The following is an 8,535-nucleotide window of genomic DNA, read 5'->3' as shown; positions in this document are numbered from 1 at the left end:
TTAGACCTGGGAAGTGCATACAACCCAGGGCCGGCCTCAGACAGTTCCGGGCAGAGCAACCTAGAGCCTAAGCAGTGTAGACAGGGAAAGCCCTTTGAGACACAGCTCACAGTGTTCCCCACAGCACGACTGAACAAGTGAGCCTAAAAATGTGTCCACCACTGCCCCCTTGTGTCAGGGCGGAAATTAGATGCTGAAGAGACCAGCAAACAGAAGAAGCTAAAACAAACAGAGGGCACCGCCTTGGTAGTGACAGGTGCAATAGATTAAAACCCTGTAGTTAGCACCGACTACATAGGAAGGGGCCTATAGACCTTGATAAGTATAAGCCAGATCAAGGGACTATCTGAAAATGAACAGACCCCACACTGTCCACAACAACACCAGAGAAAGTCCTAGATATATATTTTACTATTATCATTCTTTAAATTAAAAAAATAAAAACTTTAAGTCTTCATTTACTCCTTTAATTTTCATTTTTATAACCTACAATTACTTTGCAAAAAAAAACAAACCCTATTTTTTAAAGCAAACTTCATATATATATATATATATTATAATTTTTGTGTCTTGGTTTTTTTTTTTTCTTTAATATTCTATTTTTGAAAATCCAACCTCTACTTTAGATTTTTAATCTTTGCTTTTTGGTATTTGTCATCAATTTTGTACCTTTAAGAACCCAATCTTCAGTACCCATTTTTACTTGGGAGTGAGAAGACTGGCTTGACTGCTCTCACCCCCTTTGGACTCTCCTTTTTCTCCACCAGGTCACCTCTATCTCCTCCCTCCCCCTTCTCTTCTCTACCCAACTCTGTGAGTCTCTGTGTGTGTTCTGGGCTGTGGAGAACACTTAGGGAACTGATTACTGGCTGGATCTGTCTGTCCCCTTTTGATTCCCCCACTTCTCCTCCTGGTCACCTTGTCTCCCTCCTCCCTCTTCTCTTCTCTGTGTAACTCCGTGAACATCTCTGAGAGGTCCAGACTGTGGAGAGCACACAGGGAAATCATCACTGGCTAGCTTGCTCTCTCCCCGTTTGATACCCCCTCTTCTCCTCCTGGCCACCTCTATCCCCCTCCTCCCTCTCCTCTTCTCCAAGTAACTCTGTGAACCTCTCTGGGTGTCCCTCACTGTGGAGAAACGTTTCATCTTTAACCTAGATGTTTTATCATCAGTGCTGTATAGATGGAGAAGCCTTGAGGCTACTGTAAGTATAAGACTGAAAACCAGAGGCAGGAGGCTTAAGTCCAAATCCTGAGAGCACCAGAGAACTGCTAACTTCGGGGAACATTAATCAATAGGAGTTCATCAAACGCTGCCATACCTACATTGAAACCAAGCACCACCCAAGGGCCAACAAGTTCCAGAGCAAGACATACCACGCAAATTCTCCAGCAACACAAGAACATAGCCCTGAGCTTCAAAATACAGGCTGCCCAAAGTCACTCCAAACCCACTGACATCTCATAACTCATTACTGGACACTTCATTGCACTCCAGAGAGAAGAAACCCAGCTCCACCCACCAGAACACTGACACAAGCTTCCCTAACCAGGAAACCTTGACAAGCCCCTGTCCAACTCGGACCCACAGCGAGGAAACTCCACAATAAAGAGAACTCCACAAACTGCCAGAATATGGAAAGGCCACCCCTAACACAGCAATATAAACAAGATGAAGAGGCAGAGAAATAGCCAGCAGGTAAAGAAACAGGATAAATGCCCACAAAAACAAACAAAAGAGGAAGAGATAGGGAATCTATCTGATAAAGAATTCCAAATAATGACAGTGAAAATGATCCAAAATCTTGAAAGCAAAATGGAGTTACAGGTAAATAGCCTGGAGACAAGGATTGAGAAGATGCAAGAAAGGTTTAACAAGGACCTAGAAGAAATAAAAAAAGAGTCAATATATAATGAATAATGCAATAAATGAGATCAAAAACACTCTGGAGGGAACCAACAGTAGAATAACAGAGGCAGAAGACAGGATAAGTGAGGTAGAAGATAGAATGGTAGAAATAAATGAAGCAGAAAGGAAAAAAGAAAAATGAATTAAAAGAAATGAGGACAATATTAGAGACCTCTGGGACAATGTTAAATGCCCCAACATCGAATCATAGGAGTCCCAGAAGAAGACAAAAAGAAAGACCATGAGAAAATACTTGAGGAGATAATAGTTGAAAACATCCCTAAAATGGGGAAAGAAATAATCACCCAAGTCCAAAAAACCCAGAGAGTCCCAAACAGGATAAATCCAAGGTGAAACACCCAAAGACACATATTAATCAAATTGACAAAGATCAAACACAAAGAACAAATATTAAAAGCAACAAGGGAAAAACAACAAATAACACACAAGGGGATTCACATAAGGATGACAACTGATCTTTCAATAGAAACTCTTCAGGCCAGGAGGGAATGGCAGGGCACACTTAAAGTGATGAAAGAAAATAACATACAGCCCAGATTACTGTACCCAGCAAGGATCTCATTCAAATATGAAGGAGAAATCAAAAGCTTTACAGACAAGCAAAAGCTGAAAGAATTCAGCACCACCAAACCAGCTCTCCAACAAATGCTAAAGGATCTTCTCTAGACAGGAAACACAGAAAGGGTGTATAAACTCGAACCAAAAACAATAAAGTAAATGGCAATGGAATCATACTTATCAATAATTACCTTAAATGTAAATGGGTTAAATGCCCCAACCAAAAGACAAAGGCTGGCTGAATGGATACAAAAACAAGACCCCTGTATGTTGTCTGCAAGAGACCCAACTTGAAACAAGGGACACATGCAGACTGAAAGTGAAGGGCTGGGAAAAGATATTCCATGCAAATAGAGACCAAAAGAAAGCAGGAGTAGCAATACTCATATCAGATAAAATAGACTTTAAAACAAAGGCTGTGAAAAGAGACAAAGAAGGAAACTACATAATGATCAAAGGATCAATCCAAGAAGATATAACAATTACAAATATTTATGCACCCTGGTAGCTCAGAGGTTAAAGCGTCTGCCTCCAACGCAGGAGACCCAGGTTCGATCCCTGAGTAGGGAAGATCCCCTGGAGAAGGAAACGGTAACCCACTCCAGTATTCTTGCCTGGAGAATCCCATGGACGGAGAAGCCTGGTAGGCTACAGTTCATGGGGTCGCAAGAGTCGGACACGACTGAGCTATGGAACGGAACGGATGCACCCAACATAGGAGCACCACAATATGTAAGACAATTACTAACAAGTATGAAAGGGGAAATTAACAATAACACAATAACAGTGGGAGACTTTAATACTCCACTCACACCTATGGATAAATCAACTAAACAGAAAATTAACAAGGAAACACAAATGTTAAATGATACAATAGAACAGTTAGACCTAACTGTATCTATAGGACATTTCACCCCAAAACAATGAATTTCACCTTTTTCTCAAGTGCACACGGAACCTTCTCCAGGATAGATCACATCCTGGGCCATAAATCTAGCCTTGGTAAATTCAAAAAAGTTGAAATCATTCCATGCATCTTTTCTGACCACAATGCAGTAATATTAGATCTCAATTACAGGAGAAAAACTATTAAAAATGCCAACATATTGAGGCTGAACAACACGCTGCTGAATAACCAAAAAATCACAGAAGAAATCAAAAAAGAAATCAAAATATGCAGAGAAACGAATGAAAATGAAAACACAACAACCCAAAACCTGTGAGACACTGTAGTTGCAGTGCTAAGGGGAAGGTTCATAGCAATACAGGCACACCTCAAGAAACAAGAAAAAAGTCAACTAAATAACCTAACTCGACACCTAAAGCAACTAGAAAAGGAAGAAATGAAGAACCCCAGGGTGAGTAGAAGGAAAGAAATCTTAAAAATTAGGGCAGAAATAAATGCAAAAGAAACAAAAGAGACCATAGCAAAAATCAACAAAGCCAAAAGCTGGGTCTTTGAGAGGATAAATAAAATTGACAAACCACTAACCAGACTCATCAAGAAACAAAGGGAAAAAAATCAAATCAATAAAATTAGAAATGAAAATGGAGAGATCACAACAAACAACACAGAAATACAAAGGATCATAAGAGACTACTATCAGCAATTATATGCCAATGAAATGGACAACTTGGAAGAAATGGACAAATTCTTAGAAAAGTACAACTTTCCAAAACTGAACCAGGAAGAAATAGAAAATCTTAACAGACCCATCACAAGCACGGAAATTGAAACTGTAATCAGAAATCTTCCAGCAAAAAAAAGCCCAGGTCCAGACGGCTTCACAGCTGAATTCTACCAAAAATTTAGAGAAGAGCTAACACCTATCCTACTCAAACTCTTCCAGAAAACTGCAGAGGAAGGTAAACTTCCAAACTCATTCTATGAGGCCACCATCACCCTAATACCAAACCCTAACATAGATGCCACAAAAAAATAAAACTACAGGCCAATATCACTGATGAACATAGATGCAAAAATCCTTAACAAAATTCTAGCAAACAGAATCCAACAACACATTAAAAAGATCATACATCATGACCAAATGGGCTTTATCCCAGGGATGCAAGGATTCTTCAATATCCGCAAATCAATCAATGTAATATACCACATTAACAAATTGAAAAATAAAAGCCATATGATTATCTCAATAGGTGCAGAGAAAGCCTTTGATAAAGTTCAACATCCATTTATGATAAAAAAAAAAAAAACCTCCAGAAAGCAGGCATAGAAGGAACATACCTCAACATAACAAAAGCTATATATGACAAACCCACAGCAAACATTATCCTCAATGGTGAAAAACTGAAAGCATTTCCCCTAAAGTCAGGAAGAAGACAAGGGTGCCCACTCTCACCACTACTAATCAACATAGTTCTGGAAGTTTTGGCCACAGCAATCAGAGCAGAAAAAGACATAAAAGGAATCCAAATTGGAAAAGAAGAAGTAAAACTCTCACTGTTTGCAGATGATATGATCCTCTACATCAGTTCAGTTCAGTTCAGTCGCTCAGTCGTGTCCGACTCTTTGCAACCCCATGAATTGCAGCACGCCAGGCCTCCCTGTCCATCACCAACTCCCGGAGTTTACCCAAACTCATGTCCATCGAGTCAGTGATGCCATCCAGTCATCTTATCCTCTGTCGTCCCCTTTTCCTCCTGCCCTCAATCCCTCCCAGCATCAGGGACTTTTCCAATGAGTCAACTCTTTGCATGAGGTGGCCTCTACATAGAAAACCCTAAAGACTCCACCAGAAAATTACTAGTGAGCGACTGAACTGAACTGAATCAATGAATATAGTAAAGTTGCAGGATATAAAATCAACACACAGAAATCTCTTGTATTTCTATACACTAATAATGAGAAAATAGAGAAATTAAGGAAACAATTCCATTCACCATTGCAAAGAAAAGAAAAAAATACTTAGGACTATATCTACCTAAAGAAAAAAGACCTATATATAGAAAACTATAAAACACTGGTGAAAGAAATCAAAGAGGACACTAATAGATGGAGAAATATACCATGTTCTTGGATCAGAAGAATTAATATAGTGAAAATGAGTATACTACCCAAAGTAACCTATAGATTCAATGCAATCCTTATCAAGCTACCAACAGTATTTTTCACAGAGCTAGAACAAATAATTTTACAATTTGTATGGAAATACAAAAAACCTCGAATAGCCAAAGCAATCTTGAGAAAGACTGGAACTGGAGGAATCAACCTGCCTGACTTCAGGCTCTACTACAAAGCCACAGTCAACAAGACAGTATGGTACTGGCAAAAAGACAGAAATATAGATCAATGGAACAAAATAGAAAGCCCAGAGATAAACCCACGCACCTATGGACACCTTATCTTTGATAAAGGAGGCAAGAATATACAATGGAGAAAAGACAATCTCTCTAACAGTGGTGCTGTTCCATAGTAATGGAGTATTCCGTTCAGTTCAGTTCAGTTCAGTCGCTCAGTTGTGTCCGACTCTTTGCGACCCCATGAAACACAGCACACCAGGCCTCCCTGTCCATCACCAACTCCCAGAGTTCACTCAAACTCATGTCCATCGAGTTGGTGATGCCATCCATCCATCTCATTCTCTGTTGTCCCCACCTCCTCCCGCCCCCAATCCCTCCCAGTATCAGAGTCTTTTCCAGTGAGTCAACTCAGCCATTAAAAAGAATACATTTGAATCAGTTCTAATGAGGTGGATAAAACTGGAGCCTATTATACAGAGTTAAGTAAGCCAGAAAGAAAAATACCCATACAGTATAATAACGCATATATATGGTATTTAGAAAGATGGTAACGATAACCCTGTATGTAAGACAGCAAAAGAGACACAGATGTATAGAATAGTCTTTTGGAGTCTGTGGGAGAGGACGAGGGTAGGATGATTTGGGAGAATGGCATTGAAACATGTTTATTATCATGTGTGAAACGAATCGCCAGTCCAGGTTCAATGCATGATACAGGATGCTCAGGGCTGGTGCACGGGGATGACCTAGAGTCGGTGATGCGATCCAACCATCCCATCCTCTGTCATCCCCTTCTCCTCCCACCTTCAATCTTTCCCAGCATCAGGATCTTTTCAAATGAGTCAGTTATTTGCATCAGGTGGCCAAAGTATTGGAGTTTCAACTTCAACATCAGTTCAATGAATATTCAGGACTGATTTCCTTTAGGATGGACTGGTTGGATCTCCTTGTAGTCCTAGGGACTCTCAAGAGTCTTCTCCAACACCACAGTTCAAATCATCAATTCTTTGGTGCACAGCTGTCTTTATAGTCCAACTCTCACATCCATACATGACTAATGGAAAAACCATAGCTTTGACTAGATGGACCTTTGTTGGCAAAGTAATGTCTCTGTTTTCTAATATGCTGTCTAGGTTGGTCATAATTTTTCTTCCAAGGAGTAAGCGTCTTTTAATTTCATGGCTGTAGTTAACATCTGCAGTGATTTTGGAGCCCAAGAAAATAAAGTCCATCACTGTTCCCACTGTTTCCCCATCTGTTTGCCATGATAATTCTTGACCCATGTTTAAAATCAGGCCTAACTGAATACATAGAGCACAGATGGACTTTGAATTCAGAAGGGCCTGGATTTTCAACAAATCTCTTGCCAGTGGAACTGAGTAGATCTGGCTTGAAATATCAGCCCCTCTCTTCCATGGGTGACTTGAGGCAAGTCACTTCACTTCTTTAAACTTCAGACTCACCAAAAGTAAAGTAGTAATATTTGCCTCCCAAGATTGTAGGGTATATAAAGTGCTAACCAGATCGAATGCTAATAAACATTAAATATTAAATGTTATCATTTGAAGTCCAAGATTCAAATCCTTTCTAGCTGTAAAAATTTGAACATGACATTCTTCCAAGCCTGTTGCCTCACAGGTTCAGTATGAATGTCACTTACTTCATAGACCTGGAAAAATTCAGTTAGATTAGTTCTACAGGTAGGATTTCTTAGGCTTCAAAAGTAAGTGAATGTTCTTTTTTACTCAAGATAGTGAAAGAGCCGGGACTGCAATCCAGAAATGCTGACGCACTGAGCCAGGTTCTCTTTCTCAACATGTCAAGTTTGGAATGCAGATGCTTAGAAGAAAGTATGTGGATCGGGGGGGCAAGTATATATTAACACAGTGGAGGAGCCGGGAAACATGGCAGCATTCCACTGCCTCTCTAGAAAAAAAGCACTGTGACTTAAGATCTGGTTATATCTTACCACCCCATGGATATTGGTCGTGTTGAGCATTTTTGTTTTGCTTTGTTTTACATGATTATAGCTGGTAAGAGGGGGGACAGCTCTCGTGGAGACTAGACGACAGTAGAACATATTTTTTCTTACATACCCATACTTACACTTCCTCTATATAAACTCCATACCTTGAGTACCACACTGGTCCCATTTGTTATTGTAACTGTAGAACACAGAAGACATGATGCCTACATGTGCCATTGATGAACAAGGTGGTTAAAGAAAAGAGGAAGTGACTACAAAACCTAGATTTTTCATAGTTTTGTAAAGAGACAGAATGAGGTTAATAACTAGAAAGACAAATTGTGTAGCTGTTCCCTCTAAGCTCCAGTTTATTTTTATTACTAAATAATTTAGTAATTATTAATAATTTGCCTTTTTCGGATTTCTGAGAAAGGCAAATTTCTTCCTAAATAAGAGAACCATCACAAAATAACAGCAGTAACTTCAGGTGGGACTCATTGAAACTCCTAGCATTGTCCTTCCATCAAAGAAGCACAATATTAGATGCACTAAACTTCACTACACCCACTCCTTAAGAAAACAAAATGATAAAAATAAATAAATAAAGAACATTTTGAATGTTCTTGTAGTCTTCCAAATTCGCTTTTGTGCAAAACACACATAACATATACACAGCATGAATACATAAAGCGTTCATTTGTTTACTTCCTGGCTGCTTAAAGGTGTTATTTAGGAAACCACACGTTTTACCCATCCGTTCCTGACGATATTAATTTTGTCAGCTAGAGGCTTAGCACACAGCTGCTAGTCACACCTTCAA

Source organism: Moschus berezovskii, chromosome 6 (assembly GCF_049115385.1).
Source record: "Moschus berezovskii isolate FMDL1 chromosome 6, NW_MosBer_1.0, whole genome shotgun sequence".
Taxonomy (NCBI): domain Eukaryota; kingdom Metazoa; phylum Chordata; class Mammalia; order Artiodactyla; family Moschidae; genus Moschus; species Moschus berezovskii.
The sequence above is the reverse complement of the archived record's forward strand: the minus strand, read 5'-3'. Positions refer to the sequence as shown.